Source organism: Cebus imitator, unplaced genomic scaffold, assembly GCF_001604975.1.
Source record: "Cebus imitator isolate Cc_AM_T3 unplaced genomic scaffold, Cebus_imitator-1.0 Scaffold5, whole genome shotgun sequence".
Classification (NCBI taxonomy): Eukaryota; Metazoa; Chordata; class Mammalia; order Primates; family Cebidae; genus Cebus; species Cebus imitator.
The window spans coordinates 9,092,508-9,114,789 of record NW_016107320.1 but is presented as its reverse complement, the minus strand read 5'-3'; positions in this window follow the sequence as shown (position 1 = coordinate 9,114,789).

The window sequence follows — 22,282 nt, the reverse complement described above, 5'->3', positions numbered from 1 at the left end:
GAGAAAATACAAAAGATGTCATCAACTGACTCCAGGAGGCAGTGGTTGCCGTGGGCTGAGATCAGCTGGAAACCAATGGATACTTTCACCAGAGCAAGAATCTGCACAAGTCAAAAAAAAAAAAAAAAAGATAAAACAAAATTCGGTTCCCTGGTACCTGGTACTGGGTTGAATTTGCCTCTAGACCTCTGGTTTCTGGATAAAAATGTCTCATCTTCTGCTAATTTACTTAATTTATTTCAAGACTTTATCTTTTTCCCTATCATATGTCTTTTTATACTGCCATGTGACATGTGAAACACATTTTAATTCAGTTACTATAGTATTTATCACCTATAAACATTTATAATATATCTTTTATAAATAGCATTTTTTAATCTTCGTAGCAACCAGTGACTTGTCTAACATTATCTCCAAATTCACCAACTAAAGGGCCACACCAGTTTTCAGACCCAGGAACTTTCTCCCCAGGGCTGGCGCTGTTTTCCACATCGCTACACTCTCTCCCATTAGAACAGATGGCAGAACGTTTGCATGTGCATGTGTGGGTGTGTACACAGAACATAATCATGTTCTGCCCATGTATATCTTCATGTTCACCTGCTTTGACATGGTCATTTCATATCTGCTTCCAGACAGATAATCTAGGAACCAAGTTTCCCTATTACCTACAATTTAATTTTTTTTAAGTTTTAACAGCTTTATTGGAGATAACTGACATATAATGAACCACAGAACATGCTTTCAGTTGATCAAATGCTTCTTCCTGCTTGCTAAATGTCAGTGCATCTGACCCTGATTCTTAATGGTGTTGATTGATAAGAAGTCAATTGCTGTCTCTGAAGAACATTGGAAACCATAACAATAATTTACTCGTTAGTTTATTTCAAAGCCACTGATCATTGTGCATCATGGTCACATTTTGGAGGCTAATGAGCCTAAGTGATCTAGGCAAGGGCAGTGGATTGCAGGGAGCCTGCTTGGAAGTCAGGGAGAATTGTTAGGCCTCAGATGTTTCATCAGGGATAATGGGGAATACCTCAGCTCATGTGTGTGTCAGGGGTTCAGTCTCTCTGGTGAGAGCAATTTAATAACAGCCAGGTAATTCCTGCTGTCACACAGCTGCCTTGTGATCATGCCTAGCCGTTTAATGTGAACTCAAGAGCATATGGGAGAAGACCTGAAAGTCATTTCTAATAAGATTCCCAGTACTGTCCACCTCTATCACCAAGCTCTCAGTGCATGTGGCTGCAGTGAGTGCATGCAGACACATGCACACATACAGAGCATTCCATAGGTCTCTTCCTCATAAGCTCATTAAGTTCATTATTCCCCAGAATTTGTTATATAGTGCCTGAATTTTAATTGGGACTTAATAAAAAATTTGTGGAGGGAAGAATGGGAAAGAAGGGGGAAAATTCTACCCACACAATGGAATTTGGGAAAAAAATATTTAGAACCCAGTGCTTAATCTACAGTGAGATTTTTTTCATTGTAATGTCAAATTCTTTACTCACGAAATTTTCTGTTTCCCTCAGGTCACTGTAGATCAACCCATTTGTTTTAATTTAGATTACCACAAAAGCAGAACTTGATGCAGGGCATTTGAGTAGGCATTTTATGTGGCAGGCAAGCCAAGTAGAGTGAGAGCTGATAAAGTAAGACAAGGAAGGAATTAAAGCAAATGTAATGCTGAGACACCAAGGTCACCCCTGTGTAATGGGAACTAGATCTTTCTGAGATCTTCTGAAACATACTATTGTCATAGTTGCCAACCAGAAATGCAATGAAGCTCTATTGCCAAATAGGATTCAGGTTTGGTCATACACCAGGAAGTCTGAGTAGGCTCCTTCAAGCATCCTGCATGACAGAAAGTTCCTAGCAAGTAAGCAAGAAATCCATTGTTTAATTGAAGCTCAGTGAAGTCATCAGAGACAGAAATCTAACCAAGAAATCTAACGAAGCAGTCTAACCAGTCCATTCCTTGACCACTTGGATTCAAGTTTATGCCCTAGATTCTTGCCATCACAGAGCCCTTATGCTGGTAGTAAGCTTAGTCTTCACAAAGGACCCAATATGAAATGATTAAACAAGTTAGTCTTGACTACAGCAACTAGTCCCAAATCCATAACTTATATTCAATTCGTCATCCTCTATTTCCACCATCCATTCCAACTATTTCTTGCCCTTAACCAGAATTTCAGTGGCTATAGATGTTTTCCTGTTAGGGTAACACAAAATCTTTTTTCCTGAGAAGTTTCATTTTCTAATTGCCCCACACTTAGCAGGCTATGTTTACAGCAATTGTCCATTCATCCTTTTTACTGAGCATGGAAAATAAACAAAAGACACTCCAGTGTACCATTGAGTTTCCTGGATAATCCTCCCTATCACTAAATGTAGTAACAAGGCCAGATCTTTATAACAATCAAGGTCAATAACATCCCACTGGAAAACCTTATTCATTTCCTGATGTAAACATTTTCTTCTCTGAGAACCAAAACCTCCAAACCAACAATTCCTACGGTTGTTGCAGAGATGAAAAACAAATTCTACAGGTGGATCACTTACAATTGTTATAAGATGAACCCATCCAAATTTCATCTTTTGGTTCTTTGAGCTGTGCTCCTACCTAATGGAGACACAGTATCATGTATAAGATGTTGGTTTGTTGGACATACTGAATCCTGGAGGAGAATACTCCAACTACACAGAATTTGATTTTAAACTGTCATTTTATTTTTTTAATATATTTTTTAGTTATTTATTAAAATACTGGCAGCAAGAAAAACAGGTATGAGTGGGTTCAATCACTGGGTACCTAGCTCTCCTATAGGAGGTACCTGCATGGCTCATGGAGAACTGCGTCTCTACTTTGGAAGTAGGGAGGGGGAAGTCTGCTTCCTATGCCAAGAAGAATTTCAAAGCCTCCTCTTCCTCGACAAAGGGTTTGGAGAGCTTTGTGCCAATCAGCTGAGCTGGATTTTCCAGCTGGCCTAGGTTCAATCTATGTCCATTAGGTGAATAAGTTGTCATTTTAACTGACCTGTTTCATTATTCCATAAAGCCAGCTAATTCTGTGTGATATGGAATAGGGTTAAACCAGTGATTTCCATGAGTATGCACATCTTTTTCCATTTTGTTAAGTTGCTAAAATGCACGCTCATAGGAAAAATAAGTGTAGTTAGGTAAGAATGAGGGAGGAAACAAGTGGTCTTAAGAATAGATGATAATCAGTTGGAACAGATACTATATCCCCTGAAAGGAGAAATATTGATAGCCTCAGGTAAAGCAAATGACAAAAGGAACCCAGTTTTTGAATTAGTATAAGGGAATTAAAAAGGATTTCAGAGCATTTTTAACACCCACATCTTGGTCTCTACTACCATTTGCCAATAAAAAGAACCAGGACATCTTGGAGAAATAGCAGATTTTAAGACTGCAGTAGAAATGTTATAAGATAAACTGGCACATCTTGTAAAGTAACAAAGTAATACAACACAAAATGGAATTATATGGGAAGGACACAGAGCACAACTGAAAGAGCTCCAATGCTCAAAGAGGAAACCACATGTGCAAGAAAATAAAGTCATATTGGATTACAACCCAAAGAATAATAAATGTCCACGAGTCCATGGTAATATAAATAACTGAAATAAACAAATGGGGCATAAAAGATGAATCTCCTGGTAAGAAGAATTTCAAATAATTTATCCAGATAGTTTTGCTTCAAGAAGATGGAGCATAACTCCTTATCCCTCCTATGTGGGCTGTGCATAACAGCTTCCTTCTAAAAAGCAAAGTGTGGAAAGCAGGAGAAAAGAGCAATATTACAGTGGAGAAATCTGACGAGTCTAAGGTGTAACGACCACGAAATGCAGGGAGGGATCCTGGAACGGAGAATGTTAGGTAAACACTACGGATATCCAATATACTGAAGACTTCAGTTAATAGTAATGTATATAAATTTATTCATTAATAGCAACAAATGCACCATCTAATATAATAATAGGAGAGTCCAGATTGATGTAAGATGCAGCAAGGATCCCAAGCATTAAAAAAAAAAAAAAAAAAAAAATCCTGAAGTTCCTTCAAGAAGAATTCCAGGCATTCAGCTGGCCCCAGAAGTAATTTAGTAACTTGTTAAACAAGAAAATATTAGTAACTGAAAAATAACAGCCAAGGAAGTCAAAGCTCCAGAGATAGATGTTTGCTTTCCCTATAGAGACAAAGATGACATCTTAACATATATCCCTTAGTTGTCTTTCAGAGGCTTGCTTGCACTCCCACTTAGGAACTCCACCAAATGGATCGGGCTGCTCTTAACCCCCAAAAAAGGAGGCAATGAAGACTGAACATTAACCATCATTCTTTGTTCAAAGTTTCTTCCTGAGGGACTTGGAGAAAGTCACTCCCTCTAGCCAGTTAACATTTTTCTACAAATGTTACCCCAAATTTTGTAAAGAATCTTCTCTTCCTTAACCAACTGCAAATCAAAAAATTGTTGAATTTGCCTTTGACCTGTAAGCCCCATTTCAAGGTATCCCACCCTCTTAAGTGTAAATCAGTGAGTAATCTCCATGTATTGATTTATGAGTTTGCCTGTAGTTTCTGCTTTCCTGAAATGTACCCATACCTTTACATATCCTTGCCTTCAAGCCATTTGGGAAGACAGGATTTAAGCATTAGCTGCCTAGTTCTCCTTGCTTGGCACCCTGCTGTGAAAGCCTTTCTTTCTATTGTGGCAAACCTTAGTATAGTTATCTAGTATTTACTGTACCAGGTGAGTGGACCCCAGTTCAGTCCTGAAACAGGTATTTGAGAGGTTTATAAGAACTCTTCGAGCTATCTCACAACTTTTCTATAAATACAGAATTGTTATAAAAGAGTTTATTAAAATAAATTATTTTTCTTTTCACAAAGCTTTTTACCAAAGAGGATAGAAAAAAGGAAAGAGCACCTGAACTTGGAAAAGGAGAATGAATGAAGGTCAAAAAGATCTTAGCTAGATTTCCCTGGCAAAGGAGGGAATGAGGCAAGGACTTACATTGTTACAAGATAGGAGTCCTGATCTAGACTCCAAGAGAAGGTGCTTGGATCTCACACAGGAAACAATTCAGGGTGAGTCTGAATTGTTGTGCAAAGCAAAATAAAGTTTATTAAGAAAGTAAAGTGGTGAAAGGACAACTACTCGATAGACAGAGTAGGACGTTCCCAAAAGTAGGAGGAGGAACACATCCACCCTAGGTGCAATGCTGGTATGTATGGGAGATGTGTTCCACTATAGTGGTTTGTGATAAAGGATTACTTTTATTAATTACTATATTTTGCAATAATAGATATTATCTTTAAAGTAAAATTAGGAATACCTTTATTCTCCAGATATCAGGGTATCTGTACACTCCCAAGTCTGGGTCTGTCTCAGTAAACATTATTAATTTTTTCCCTTAACCTTATATAAACATCTAGAGGCTAGGAATGCCTAATTTTCTGGGAATGCATCCCAGGAGGTCTCAGTCTCATTTTCCTTCTTCCCACTCAAAGTGGAGTTGCTCTGGTTGAAACGCATCTGACATGTTCCTCGCTCCTCCCTTTACAAGAGGACCCTTAATCCTGAGGGCTGCAGAGGGATGAAGATCCACCTTCTGTAACTTTTTCAGGCTGAATAGGGGCAATGATATTTCTGCCTAACTTTTAGGGTCTCTTGCATTCAGGGTAGAGCAAAGCTCAGTCAGACAGTATTGGTATGATGAAGGTCGTTCATAACTCCAAGTTCCAAAAAAAGGTGATATCTGGAAAATTAATGTGTCCAATTTAAGAAAGCATCGAGTGAACTTGTCTTGCATTCCTACACAGAGTATAACCACAATGTATTCCACAACAGCAAAGAAAAATAAGTAAAATTATTCCAAGTAAACCAAACAGAAATGCTCTCCAAAAACTGGGCAGTTATTGGAACCAACCCTACATAGGGTTAACTGATAGTACATCAGTAGTAGAGATGTGAGGGTCTAAAGCTTTCATGGCATGGGTAAAATTATGTGAATAGTCTGGAACATACACAACCTTCAGTTTTGACCAAAGCACAAGTTCCCCCTTGGGCCACCGTTAAAATGTCCAAAGCCATATGGTTTTGTAAGGTTACCTGCCTAATCTGAGAAGTTTCCTCAGTAAGGAGGGTAAGGGCATGGCATGCATTATTGAAAGCCATAGTCGTGTGCTGGGCTAAGGCTTAAACTCATAACTTAATACCGACTATAGCTGCCAGTAGGTAAAATATAGCCATCAGATAGAACCATAAAGATGCTCATTTTTGTTGCTTATGGTGAGCTTTTATAATTTCCAAGTTAGATGGGAGAGAGTCCGATTTGGTGAGGATACAACCCAGGAGGTAAGGACAACCCCACGCGCACCTTCCAGTACAGTCGTAAGGTAAGTATGGCCAGCCAGGAGATCCACAAACCCATAACCATCCCCAAGGAGAAGGGTAGGCACTCATTTTTAGCAAATTATCTTGCCACTCCATCTGCATCTGATCTGTTAGAAGAAGGTCTGATTACACTGTTGAAATTACAGCTATCATCTATATCATGGATTTCAGTCTGGTGGTGACTATCATTGTGCCTTTAAGAACACAGAGGCGCTTTGCCTGATACCTGCTCTTAAACAGCTGTCATTCACCCAAGTTCATTATGTATAGCATAACCTAAAGTTGGGGTGGGGTTTAGCTGTTTTCTAATTAGATTACAAAGATGGCTTCTTGTCTCTTCATAGGAAGGGAAGGGGATAAGGCCCGTGTGGCTATGATACATGGGAAAAGAGGAGGGGCTACATTTATAATGTTCAGTTTCTCAATCATAATAAATTCCCCATAAACTTAGGTTGGCTGGTTCAATATGCCAGGGCAACCCAGAAGTAGAAGAAAGTAGTAATTCTCCACATACCCAACAGTTTGTCTGATTATGTATCAAGGCTAAAGTCTATGCCCACTCAGTAAATAAGTTATGCTCTGCATGATTCAAACTTATACCCAAAAGTAAAATGCAAATCCATCTCTTTATGTTACCCATCCTTTTACTTCTTCTGAACAGGAGTTGGAAGCCACTGACTGCTCACAAGAATAAACAGGATTATTCTCTTGTGTTCCATCCATCTGTAGGACTTCATAAGAGGCAGGTTTAATTAGAGATAAGTGAACCCCACTGTTTATGCCCAGAATTTTAACTGCAGTTGGGGTATTAAGGAGAGCTTGATAGGGTCCCTTCCATACTGGGAAAAGTTTATCTGCTGGGGATGTTCCCTTGAGAATTTTTACTGGGACCCAGTCTCCCAGCTAGGTTGTAACAAAATTCTTTCTTGGTGGGGGAAGGGAGCCTTTGATTTCCATATTCAAGGAGTGCATTTTGCACTTGTCCTAACTTGATCACTTGATCAATTCTTCCCTTCCTATGAATTCTGTAGCTTGAAAGTACCTGTGTCTATTAGGAGGTTTGCAGTTAAGAAAGGCCTTCCACACATTATTTTAAAAGGGCTGAGCTGCAGATTTCCTTAAAGGCCACTTGAATGAATAATAAGGCTACAGGTAACAAAGACAGCCAGGTTTCTGATGTCTCTTGGCATAGTTTAGCAAGAGTCCTTTTTAGAGTTTAATGCTCTTTCTACTTTCCCTTAAGACTGTGGCTTCCATGCTGAGTAAAGGCGGTACTGAATTCTTAGGGCTGAAGATGTGTTTTGGGTAATTGTCGCTGTGAAAGATGGGCCATTATCGCTCTGTAAGCTCTTAGGCAGCCCAAATCTAGGAATGATTTCCTTTAGTAAGAGTTTAGAAACCTCAATTGCCTTTTCAGACTGAGTAGGAAAAGCCCCAATCCAACCAGTAAAGGAGTCAACAAATACTAACAAATATTTAAATTATTTACACGGAGACATCTGAATATAGTCTATTTGTCAGTCTCCACCAGGATAAGTTCTCCTGCGCTGAAGAGGCCTTACTAGAGGAGGAGATAAAGACTGGTTATTTTGGGTTATTCGAGCACATAGTTCATAGGCCCAAGTTACCTGCTTTACTGTTTTAAGTTAGCCTTTCCTATAAAAAGCTGGGACATTAATTGAAACACGGACTCTTACCAATTGAATAGAGTCATGCAAATGCTGAGCTATTTTCCACTGATTAGCACCTAGTATTAACAATGTGTTGCCCTTTTTCCCTGGTACACAAAGCTACTTCCATCTGTAAACCAGTATCATCTAGAGTCTCATCCTTGAAACCCAGATGGCTGGAATAAACTTGCTCCATAACTTGTATGCAAGAATCATCTAGGGTGCCTGTGGGTTCAGGCAAATAGGTAGCTGAATTCAAAGTCTGGCATACTTTGAGAATTATATCAGGAACGTCTAGCAACAAAGCCTGATATTTATTCACAGGAAAGAAGAAGGAGCAATTTCTCATCTACCTTGTGATTTCCACGAGATAGAACTGTATGCATCTAAGTTAACAAATCCCTTTCCAACAGGGGATGGAGCATTCAGGAGGAAACTAAAATCACTGAAGAGCAATTTAAAGGATAGGTAGAATGGCATGTATGGACTTGTTCATCTATCCCCCCTTGACCATACAATTTTGAGGTGACAGAGACCCATTTTAAGGTCAAAACAGAGTAAGCATTCCAAAGGAAGTGAATGTTCTTACCTGTCACGTCAAGGGTTACCCAAGGCTCCTAGGGAGTTATGGCTAGTTGTCTGACGGGAGCTACACTGAAGGTCTCGGGCCCTGTCACCCTTGAGCCTGCCTGGCTATTTCAGCCATCATTGATTCAGGTGCTGATAGGTCCCTTCCAACACTGGGAAATCCCTCTTCCAATGGCCAGTTTTCTTACACTATGCACACTTATGCCCAAGGCACGGTGACTCAGACACACAGCTTTGGGCTTTCCACCTTTCAACTTTCCTTGTTGAGGCCAAGGGCCAGGAGGTCAGCTCCATGTGGGAGGTGAGCTGAAGGCCACAGCCAAGAGCCACACTTGTGGAAGGTCCTTCTTGCTCTTTCTGCTTCCTCTGCTTTGTCCCTGTTATTAAAAACTAAAAATGTCACATTCAAAAGCTGCTCCATAGGAGTTTGGGGACCCAGAGCTGCAGCTTGTAGTTTCCTATGGATAGCAGGAGCAGATTGGGTTATAAAATGTACTCCCAAAAGGATTTGTCCTTCCCTTGAGGCAGGATTAGTGTTAGTGTATTTCCTTATCACCTCAACTACATGTTATTGAAACAAAACTGGATTCTCATCTTTACCCTGAGAAACTTCCTTAAGTTTCTCATTATGAAACTTATGGAAAGTGCCTTTTCATAGGTGTCTTCGTTCCTTCCAACAAACAAGTGACCCTATGATCTCTCCTCTCCAAGTCCTCACTGCTTCTTTGATAGTTCCAATCTGGGTTTTAATCTGTAACTGCTATACATCCTGCCTGATATATATTATGGTTCAGGTTATAAACCAATAGCTCCTCTCTATGGTTCCTATCTTTCCCCAGAATGCATTGTGTTTCTCTCTGTACAACGCAGAGACAACAAAACACACAGATACTGCCAAGTTAAAACTATAGGTCAGAGTTAATTTCTCAAACTCACCTAGGAATTTTCCTGGATGTTCAGAGAAATGACCAAACTTCTCTTTACATAGAGCCAAATCAGACACAGAAAAGGTAACATGTACTCTCGTGGTGCCTTCTTCCCCATTTGCTATCTCTTTAAGTGTACAAAGGTTTTTCTTTGGAGGTTGATAGGAGGCTCCACTAAGAGTAGTACTTGCTGGCTAAGTCCCCCAGGGAGTGCTGGGTATAAAGTGGGACTAGATGGGTAAGCAAAAGGGGACAAAGTGTTCTCAGTAGAACTTTCAGGTGAACTAGAGGGAGGAAGGATGGACACATCTGAACCTTCAGAGCTGACAAAAGGAGGTTCTGCTCTACCCAAAACTGCCCGCTGAATTGAGGGGCGGGGTTTGCATTAAAGGATCATCTAGTACGTCTAGCACTTTTTCTTCTATTTTACTTATCAAACATGCATACACCTGCTGCAGGGTTTTATCCTGACTGAGCAGGAAAAGGCTTGGATATATGGTATTTCAACCCATTTTCCCTCCTGCTTACAAAACAAATTAAGTTAAAGTGTAGTATTAAAGGCCGTAGTTCAAGTGGAAGGCCATTTCTCTTGTTTTCCCAAATTATACCAAGGCCAAACCGTATTACACAGAAACACCAGGTTTCTTTTAAGCCCATTCAGTTTAAACTGGTCCCAGCATTCAAGAATATATCCTAGTGGTGAGTTCCTTGGAATCGATGCTGTCGTTCCCATAAAGGAGTCGGGTGACGTTGAAAGAAGAGTTCCAAACCTGTGAGATTGTACTGACACTGACCAAGTTCAGGAGGACAGAGGTTTTTAGGCCGACTGCATTAATGAGGGGATCCCTGCTGAAAACTGAATTCTCTTATTCACATTATCCAAATAATGTAAGTGAGCTGAGCCATGAGTCTTAGATAAATCCCAACATGGACTTCAACAAAAATGTTGAATGAGGCAAAGAAAATGAAGAGAATTTATATGAGAATGATGAGGGCAAGCAGGTTCTGGGAAACAGTGGCAGTGTCGATTGGACAAGAAAAGTTAGCTTGCCCTAATGCAAGAAAAAAAAAAAACCTGTTGTTTTTTCTTTTTAATGTGCAAAATAAAACAAAACAGCAAGAAGAAAAGTCCCCTGATTTCCATCCTAGTGCTTCTCAATCACACCTAGTCTGCCTAGCAGCAACAAAACGTAACCACATCTCTCTCATCTTATTGCTCACAGCTACTAAATATCAAATTTCGATCAGCAATTTTAGAGACGGAGCCTTCAATCCTTTTTCTTCCCAATGTTTCACAAGCAAACAGATGGGAAATTGGGAGGCACACAGAAGAATAAGTTAAAATCTCTAAGTCCAAATGAAGTCTCCCAAAAATGACAGTGAAACAGAAACAGCAACCAAGAAATTGGCAGGGAGGACAAAGCAGGTTAATACAAAGAAGATAGCCTGCAGTGCCAAACCTGTTTTTAGCCCAGAGGGACTTTCTTGAGTGGGGCCCCTAACGTTCCGAAGTCAGATCTCTAACCCAAGGTAAGTCAAGGATCTTTGCCTTTAATTAAAATAGGCCTCTAACCCACTCTATCTTAGGAGAGACTCTAATTCCCATAAGTTTGGCCTCTAACCCGATCCCATTCGTTAACTGGGTACCCCACCACTTACCCAAAGTCATCCAATCAGTGCTGCAGTCTATTTCCTTTGGTTTGGGGAGGTTTCTTCAGTATCGCCCTTTCTGTGGTTTCCCAGAAATATGCTACAGGATCCCAACACTTACCCAAAGGTAGCCATTGGGTAAGGATTTCTGCACTACAGTCCCTTCTGTGGTCACCAGGAATATGTTACAGGAAAGAGGTCCCGATCCAGACCCCAGGAGAGGGTTCTTGGATCACAAGCAAGAAATAATTCAGGGAGTGTCCGCAGCACAAAGCAAGAGCAAGTTTATTAAGGCAGTAAAGGGGTGAAAGGAGAGCTACTCCATAGACAGAGCAGGATGTTCCTAAAAGTAGGAGGAACGCGTCCACTCCGGGTACAATGCTTGTACACGTGGGGAGATGGGCTCTGTTACACGGGTTTGTGATAAAGAATTAATTTTCTTAATTACTGTATTTTACAAGAAATGATACTATCTTTAAAGCAAAGTTAGAAATGCCTTTGTTCTCCAGATACCAGGATATCTGAACACTCCCAAGTCTGGGTCTGTTTTAGGAAATATGATGAATTTTTTCCCTTAACTGTAAACATCTAGAGGCTAGGAATACCTACCTTTCTGGAAAGGTAGCCCAGCAAGTCTCAGCCTCATTTTCTAGCTCTCACTCAAAATGGAGTCGCTCTTGTTTGAATGCCTCTGCCAATATGAAAGCAGTTTATTTGAGAAATGATCCTTCCCCGTTTGCTTGGAAGCAAGGAACTAGAGAGAGTTAGACAAGTGAAAAAAGAAGTGTAGTACATTATTGTGATAGCTAATTTGGGCAACGCAGTCTTGATTTCAACAAAGACTTCCTGAGAAGCATGCAGCTCTCTCAAAGTGAACTACTTGAGACAGAGACAGAGGGAATGTTTGTCTTCCAACTTCCATCGATTCTTTGTCAAATGTTATCCAGGGGGTGTTAATATTCTCACATTTTTCGGCTCTGCACCTGCACTGGAATGGTCCAGTGTCCTCCACCAACAGGTGTCCTAATGATGGCAAAGAATCCCCAGAGCAAAAAACAAAAGATAGGCAGTGCATCCTACATTTGCAGTAGCGAGTTCCTGGAGCACTGGCTAGAGCAATATGATAGGCCAAAATGATATAGACAGAAAATTAAAAATGTCCAGCCCACCATTCTTAAAGTTCCAGTTAAAATCTCTCTCTGGGACTGTTCAGAGTATACAGGAATACAAGATATTTTGCAAGAGAGTTCATGAGGGAAATTTGCAGGCATGCTCTATTTATGACAAGGACACAAGGCATTATAGGTCATTCTAGCTAAGAAGGAAATGAAGAGAAGGGAGGTAGAATCTGATTCAAGATTTACTCAAAAGGGCAGATTCAATTCAATGAAAGGCTCACTCCAGAAGTTTGAATAGGTTGGCCAAGCATTGTTTTCATGGGGACACTATTTTCTGCTACAGGTTTGGAAGCCATTGCTATAGTGGGCAGAGTAGAGTCGCAAAAGACCCAAGCAGTTCTTGGCAGGCAGTTCATCATATGCTAGCTAACATGCACAAAAGTGGCAGTAAGAAAGGTCAGGGGACAAAAACTCCAATCCTTGACAGGCTTTCCAGTTGAAGTGCTGTCATAAAATAAGCCAGCACCCTAGGAAAGAGGCTGGCTGAAATCTAGAAGAGCAGCTGAGATCAAACTCGCAGCGATCACCAATTTTTCCAGTTCTATTCCTTCTGGATACACACCAGCATTCTACTTCCCCACCAGACTTCATGTCATGCTGGCCATGTGTCTTGCTATGGCCAGTAAAAACAACGTAAAGAAAAGAGACAGACACATAGGACTTCAAGGAAGAAGCCTACAAATGTTAGTACATCTTTCAATATATTTTTTCTTCCTCTGTCCCAGTGATTGATGACATTTCAGATGGGACAGGCACCTGTGGTATTCATATCTGAGTGAGAAAGACATGGAACAGAGCGCCTAGCAACCTGAAATGTGTTCTCCAGGGGAGCAATAAACAGATACATATTTCACTAAACTGCTAATATTTAGGGGCAGTTTGTTGCTTAAGACATAAGATAGTCCATCCTGAGAGATAGAGAAACCAAGATATAAGCTCGACCAACAAGAAAAAAGGGGAGCACAATGAATTAGAGTGAACCTTGTGTCCCAGGACTTAGAAACTCCAGGTAGCTCATTTTCTTGGCAGCAAAACATTTCCAAGAGAAAGATGAGAAGCAATCAATCATAACTTAGCCCCTGGAGCCCAAGCCTTATTCTTTGTTCCTGTGCATGTGTTTAGCAGGGGCATATGAGAAAGGTACCAAGGTTGCCACAACACTCTCCCTCTCTGGCCAACCTGGTGATATGGGTAGGCTTTGTGTCCCCACCCAAATCTCACCTTGAATTATAATTCTCATAATCCCTAGGTATCTAGAGAGAGACCTACTGGGAGGTGATTGAATCATAGGGGTGGTTTCCCCTGTCCTGTTCTTGTGATAGTGAATGAGTTCTCATTCATGAGATCTTATGGTTTTTCAAGGGGCTTCCTCCTTCACTTGGCACTCATCCTGCCCTGCTACCCTGTGAGAAAGGTGCCTACTTTCCCTTCACCTTCCACCATGATTGGAAGTTTCCTGAGGCCTCCCCAGCCATGCAGAACTGTGAGTCAATTAAACCTCTTTCCTTTATTAATTACCCAGTGTATGGCAGTTCTTTATAGCAGTGTGAGAATGGACTAATACACCTAGCCATGAAGCTAGGTTAGTATTTTAATCCACAGATGGGGACAAATCACCAGCTTATCCATGAGGACCTGGAAAAGCAAGGTCGGAAAATAAGAAAAATTAGGTTGTGGTTGACATTCTTCCTCCACTGAATTTGGGCGCCAGTCTGTTCTTGAGATTTTTTCTCTCTTTGAAGTTTGCCTTCCCTCCCTTTGGTTCCAATTTTCCATCTAAAGTGAATCTCACAAATGTTTGTGTGCTGCTTCCAACACCTTCCAGTGACCAGAGAAAAACTGGATAAACTTTGTTTCAAAGCAGCCCGTCTTTTTCATGTGCCCACCAAGTTTCTTCTCCCTGTGTAAGGATAACCTTCATGGAACATAGATGACTGATCACTAGTGATACCAACAATAAATCAAGGTGTTCATTCCACTCTGGTGGCCACCTGCTTATCAACCTCTTTATGAAAACCCACCACTCACAGGCATCTCTCTCCTTCTATCCACTGCTTCACTTCACCCTCACACTTCTCTACTTTTTCAATATTAGAATTATGTATATAAAAAACAAGCCATCGGCCGGGCGCGGTGTCTCAAGCCTGTAATCCCAGCACTTTGGGAGGCCGAGGCGGGTGGATCACGAGGTCAAGAGATTGAGACCATCCTGGTCAACATGGTGAAACCCCGTCTCTACTAAAAATACAAAAACATTAGCTGGGCATGGTGGTCCATGCCTGTAATCCCAGCTACTCAGGAGGCTGAGGCAGGAGAATTGCCTGAACCCAGGAGGCGGAGGTTGCAGTGAGCCGAGATCGCGCCATTGCACTCCAGCCTGGGTAACATGAGTGAAACTCCATCTCAAAAAAATAAAAATAAAAAAATAAAAAATAAAAAACAAGCCATTTTCAAAAACAGGAAAAGAAGGTCATTCTTTCTTTCACAGACCCAAACGAAGGAGCTGGGGAAAATAACATCAAAGCATTTTACCTTTGATTGGCTCTCCTAGAATCCTTTAGGTTTTCCTGTTACATACTAAGGACCTTTCCGAAATGACAGTCTCCATCCAAGGGTCACAAACATAATAGGTTTCTCATATAGCCTGATTTTTCTAAGTTTCCAAGCTCCAATAACCTCCCTTTTCTCTTGCATCTGAAACCTTTTGACTTTCCCTAGATCATGTGACCTCTTTCAGTGCCCATCCTCAGCTCATCAGAGTCCCCGTCCCTCAAGAGCAGTAAGGAGCACTTTGGGTGACTCTTTCAGGCTTAACTTTGAAAGTTCACTTTTCTAGTAGGTTTTATAATCACAACTCCAAAAAGACAAGCTGTTCTTTACATTTCAGTTTCTACAACGTAAAAGCCAAAGACTTTCCGAGTTTGAGGTACGTCAGTCAGGGGTCACTTAGAAGCCCAACTTAACAAGATTGCTTTCCTCACTGTGTGAGCTATTTAATTCCTTTTAGCTCTGTTCTGCTGCTGACTGATTGGCAGGAGAATTGTTTCAAGGTGACTTCCAGGGACTGTATGTTCTCACATGCAGCATATTTGCTGGAAATCACAAGGACAAGAACTATGGTTTAGGTCATTATTTTTACCCAAGTAAACATGAAAATACACATACCTTTCTGATCTCTTTATTTTAATTTGGCTTCACATGTTTTATACAGTCCATAACACTATTGTTTACTGTGGTTTTCTTCTATTTTTCTCTAGCTGCACATACGGGTTGGAGATTTCCAAAGCATATCCCTGTTCTGCTTCTTTTCTCCCTTGACATACCCTTTCCTTAAGCTTCTGTACTTGTGTCTGGCCACCTATAAAATATGAACAGAGGAGACTGACAGAGGACAGGGATCCAAGATGTCCGAATGGCAACAGCTTTGGAGTGCAGTTCCCAGCGAGAACAACACAGAGGGTGAGAGATCACCGCATTTCCAAACGAGTTATTGCTGCCCACAGACCAGGAGATTCCTGGGCTGAAAAGCACCATGAGTTTCCAGCACAGCTATTTCAGCCAACCCAACGGGTCTCTGCAAAAAACTCACATAAATCTGGGTGGCCATTTCAACAGGTGCCTGGACATGAACACGTACTTTTCAAAAGAAGACATATATGAGGCCAACAAACAAATGAAAAAACACTCATCATCACTGGTCATTAGAGAAATGCAAATCAAAACTACATTGAGATACCATCCCACACCAGTTAGAATGGCGATCATTGAAAAATCTGGAGACAGATGCTGGAGAGGATGTGGAGAAAGAGGAACACTTTTACACTGTTGGTGGGAGTGTAAATTAGTTCAAACATTGTGGAAGACAGTGTGGCAACTCCTCAAGGACCTAGAAATAGAAATTCCATTTGACCCAGCAATCCCATTACTGGGTATATATCCAAAGGATTAGAAAGAGTTCTAATATAAAGACACACGCACAAGTATGTTCATTGCAGCACTGTTTGCAATAGCAACGACCTGGAACCAAGCCAAATGGCCATCGATGATAGACTGGACAAGGAAAATGTGGCACATATATACCATAGAATACTATGTAGCCATCAAAAACAATGAGTCTGTGTCCTTTGTAGGGACATGGATGAACCTAGAAACTATCATTCTCGGCAAACTGACATAAGAACAGAAAATCAAAAACCGCATGTTCTCACTCTTAGACGGGTGTTGAACAATGAGAACACATGAACACAGGCAGGGGAGCATCACACACTGGGGTCTGTTGGGTGGGACTATGGGAGAGACAGCAGGGGTAGGGAGGTTGGGGAAGGATAACAGTGGGAGAAATGCCAGATATAGGTGACAGGGGGATGGAGGCAGCAAACCACATTGTCATGTGTGTACCTATGCAACAATCCTGCATGTTCTGCATATGTACCCCAGACCCTAAAGTGCAATAATATATCCTTTATGGGAACATGGATGGAGCTAGAGGCTATTATCCTTAGCAAAATAACATAGGAACAGAAAATCAAATCCCGCATGTACTCACTTATAAGTGGGAGCTAAATGATGAGAACACACAGACATATAGAGGGAAACAACAGACACAGGGGACAGGGGTTTATTGGAGGGTGGAGGGTGAGAGGAGGGAGAAGGTCAGGAAAAATAACTAATAGTAGCCTTAATACCTGGGTGACTAAATAACCTGTACAACAAACCCCCGTGACACAAGTTTACCTATACAACAAACCTGCACATGTACCCCTGAACTTAAAATAAAAGTTAACCGAAAAATGATGAAAAATGAAATATGAACAGATTCATGTGTACCTGTTGAATTTATGCAAACAGATTGAAGAGCTGGTGCATAGTTATCCACGCTGACTCTTTCAGACTGAGTACATGGAGGGAAATGTTGAAATGGTAGCATGGTAGTAACCTCTCTCAACCTGGGTAACTTAGTGACTGTGATATACTAATTCCCCTGAAAATTTGACTTCAAAATAAATAAATACTTGTGTTTTAAGACTGATTTGCAGTTGGCTTGTTAGAAAAAAGTAACCTACCCTACCCTGACTGGTTACTGGGACCCACTTACTATGCAAACAAATATCACTAATGCTTTCCTTTCCTTGACTCTCTATACACAGGTGGTAAATAAATCCTGATACTTTAAACTTCTTAAAATTCCTTTGACTACTGGAGTATTTTTTTTAATCTGGTTCACTTGGTCATTTTTTTAATTTCTAGAAAATGTTCATGAAGGATTTTTTTTACAGTCACCTATTTTAAATAAGTCTTTGATAATATCAGCATTATTTTATTTATAGGACATGGCAATCTTAGAAATTAAAGCATGTAAGAGCATATCCAAAACACAAGAAACTTCATCTCAGAAGGTGAGTATCTCCTCCCAAACCACTACTTTATGAGACAGTTATGTCCATCCCTAGTATGTACTTCCGTCAAGAGAGATTGCAGATAGAAAAATCAGGACAAGAGGATGGAAGATCAGAAAACTACCTGCTTCCCCAGCTCTTTCAGTCTCTAAAATTTATGACAATCTTACTTTCTTTCCAAAGTAAGCCCAAAAACGAGACCTAACCAGAAGCTAACTCACCCTATTTTTCTCAGCACTGTTTCTCTCCTATAGTTAATCACTCCCTGTGAAAGCAAAAAACCAATGTTATTATTCCTATTTTTTTTTAATGTGAATAAGACATAGAATGACCATTTAACTAGATCAATTCTGCATATTTGTAGCCCAGCAAGGTTGCTTCCCAGGGATTCTAGTTAGCAGATAATTTTTCCGTACACGTGGACTGCCTCCTGCTGTCGGTCTGCCATTCATTTTGGTGCGGGCCTGTAAGTTTAGAGAAAAGTGCTGCCCCAAAAAAGTATTACTAAGCATTATTTTTATTAGTTCTCTTTTTATTCCTATGAGTCTCTCTCTAGGGAAGCCCATGTTATATTTGGAAGGCAGTAACATGGAATATGCAAAACAGACTACGAGTGGTGGCTGTACTTTCTCCTCAGCTACTAGGCCCCCAGGAGTCTTACCTGGGGCAGTATTTAAACTCGCATATTTAAATCTAAGAATAATTTCTAATGACTGGTGCGCTACAGGATTTACCGACTATTATTCCAACCATAGACATAAATAAGTAAGTGACAGGCAAAAGAATAAAATTAGTTGCTAGTACAGTCTCCATAAAAAACTATAGAAATTGCTGAGATTATATTTTCTTAAAGTAAAAATTTAATAATAGTAAATTAATATTAATCATCTGTTGATTATTGTTTTAAGGCATATGCTTCCAAGATCAAAATGCATTTAGGCACCTCAGATTGCTTTTTCTTCCCTATAATTTCATTTTTGAATACTTATTTAACCATTTTAAACAATTTGAAAAATTGCTAGCTACTGGATTCTATAATTTTTTCAGAATGAGTATTTTTAAGGTTGCAGACTTCAAAATATAGAAGGAAAATGCTGACATTTTATTTAAGTGAAGTTTTTTCTCCTCTCTGGTTCCCCTCCCTCAGCACCCTTCCCAACTCTTCACCCCTCAGGAATCTGTATTCCTGTACGGAAGGGGGTGGCTGAAGAAGGTCAGAATTTACAAGATAAAGAGAAAACCCATCTGAAAAAAAAGGCTCGGGAAAGTCTTCCTCAAGTATGCCTAATAACTCTGTGACGTGCAGAACCAGCTGGCGGTCTCTTGAGGAAAGCCAATAGAATCCTCAGGTAGTCATGGAATAGGTGGGCTCTGGCCAGGGAATCAGCGCCATTGAGTGCTGCCAGTAACAGGTTGAGCTTCAGAATTCATTGAGTGGAATGGAAAACCAAATATCCTATGTTCTCATTTATAAATGAAAGTTAAGCTATGAGGATACAAAGGTATAAGAATGATATACTAGACTTTGGGGACTTGAGTAGGGGGATGACTGGGAGGAAGATAAAGGATGAGAAACTATATGTTGGGTACACTATACACTTCTCAAGTGACAGGTGCACTAAAATCTCCAAAATCACTGCTGAAGAACTTATTAATGTAACCAAAAACCACCTGTGCCCCAAAAATTAAAGTTTAAATTTAAAAAAGATTCATTGAGTGATGAGCTGGGGATAAACTTGCATCACCACTAGAAGTAAACTAAAACCTGTAACCTACTATAGCTCCATCTAGTCCATTCTGCCTTTGAACACAAACTGATCGCAGCCCCTTGAGACTGTAACTTTCACATGTTTCAGGAAGCACCGCACTCACACCTGCACCTGCTCCCCTGTATGAGAAGTCCCCATACCACTGCTAAAGGCTTCCTTTTTTAAACATACAAGTGTCATTATCTGTAGTGTTGGCCCTAGTTTTTCACTACTTTGGGTGTCATTTTCTATCATGGTGTTATTTCATTCATAGCTGTTCTCTCTCATATGTGCTTGGATGAACACTAAGTGGAAATTTCCAGGGAACAGAGGATAGAGCTATTTGGAAAATCTTGGAAGAATTCAGCAATAATCATGAAGTGAATGGGGCGGAGGTAGAGAGGCCATCGAAAGAAGACTGTCCAGAAACCTAGGAATCCCCATGGGAAAAGATCCAAGTGCTTAGCATGGTTCTCCCGCAACACAAGACAACCCCTGGCTTCCTCCTCACCCTCCGCTCTTGTCGTGCTCTCTCTCTTATTTACTAGACTGAGGCCACATTTTCTTTCTCTATTTTTCAAATATGCCAGGTCCTTGTTGGGATATTTGCACGTCTCTGTGCTTAAACTACTCTTGCCCCCACAGTCCTATTCTCTCGTTTCCACCTATCTTTCAGGTCCCAGAATAAGAGCAACTCCACGTGGGAGGCCTTCCATGACCCTCCAATCTAAACAAGATTCCCTGACTCATATGCTCTCGTAGACCTCTCCACATCTTTACACTTAATTACGGTTTATAATGACATGCGTGTCCTTCATCCACAGCCACATGTACATGTAATTTCTACCTCTTCACTATGCTATCAGCTTCAGGAGGCGTGGGAGATTCTTTAGTTTTGATCATTGAATGGAGCTCTGTAAAAGCACAGTGCTTGGTACTTACTAGGATGAGTCGTGGTTGTAGAATGAAGAATGAACACTTGAGCAAGCAAGTAAAAAACTAGTAAAGCAACATAGATTATATTGGCAAGAAAGAGTTAGTAGGCAAAGGCTATTTTAGATGAAAGCTGTAACAATAATCCTAGTTATGTGCTTGTCTTTTTATACTTCCCAAAAAATTTGACCTCCTTCATTTCATTAGGGACCCAGAAAGAGGCGAAGCACAGTAGACAGGTACATGAAAGGCAACTGAAAGCTTCTGACCTACTCTAGAGATCCTTTTTGTGTGTTAAGCAGTTATTTTTAGTAACAAAACCTTGCATTTTTGTCACATCTTAGGCTTTCCAACAAGCTTTTCTATGACCTTCTTGACATGCTTACACCTGAGAGTTTCTATTCTGGTTCCAGCTAGATATTCAGTGTTTCTATGATCGGTTTTGCAGACTTTTCCAAGGTTAATATCTCTTAGGCATTTAAATCTTATCTGTATATTATTGGGTCCAGTCCAATTTGGTCATTTGTGTTCTATTGATACTCATTTTTTTTTAACACAGAAACTACACAAACAAATGATTTAATTAAAAGTAAAAGGTATGGTGTGTACCTCATTACACTAACATCACACATAGATTTGTTTCTGCTATATCCTCACCTTCCCAAGGAACTGCTTAATCTTGGTCATGGTCTTATGTGGCATCAATCTAACAAAGACCCTATAATTACCCTTACCTAATTTTCTTTTTCAATACAGTCCTAACATTTTCTAGAGCTCTCTCCAAAAGGTCAGAACAGACTATCACTGCATTTGTTTAAGTTCACTTAGTAATATTTAAGACTTTCCACTTTCCGCTGCAGCTGCAATTGCTGCTACATTACTCTTTTCCTTTTCATCCATCTCTGTCTTTTTAAATTTGCGCATCCATGCATTGTATTACATTGTTGCAGGGAAGAGCAGTCTTTTTGTCCAATCTGGAAAACCACCACACTAATTTTTATCCGATGTGCTGTGCATACTAGGCACCTGGCGTTATTCTGCGCTGAGCTCAGTATTCTGCGCACTACAGTAGCTGCTGCTGTTTCTCAGTCTTCATTGCAGCCCTCAGGTACAGATGATTCTTTTCAGTCTTGCTGGCCACCATGACTACATGGCAAGGAGGTATAGTTGTGCTGTCTGTTCTGGCTTCATACTGTCACTGTCACTAATTTTACAAGACTCCCGGGTTTCAACAGTCACTCCAGTTTGGTTAATCCTTGGGTCCCAGGGATTTTTACGATCCGATTTAAGGTAGGAAGGAACAACTACAGGAGAGGTACATTGGGAAAACTCCTATTTTCTAAAGAAAAAACAAATGCCTCTTTTTGTGTATCGTTTTAATACTTTTTATCAACATGTAAGAACTCTGGATCATGCTAATGTTGCTACTTTCATAAGAGGAGTACTTAACTATTTTTTCTTTGCACTTTAACTCTTTCCTGAAGTGATCTTTAATTCCATTTTCAACTAAATTAACATACTTAATATTTATGTCCATTCTATGTATCAAACAGGGCAGTTACTACTATTTTCTTTTTCAGATAAAAATACTGAACTCAGAATACTTATTTAATGATCATTAAAAAATCTGGAGACAACAGATGCTGGAGAGGTTGTGGAGAAATAGGAACACTTTTGCACTGTTGGTGGGAGTGTAAATTAGTTCAACCATTGTGGAAGACAGTGTGGTGATTCCTCAAGGACCTAGAAATAGAAATTCCATT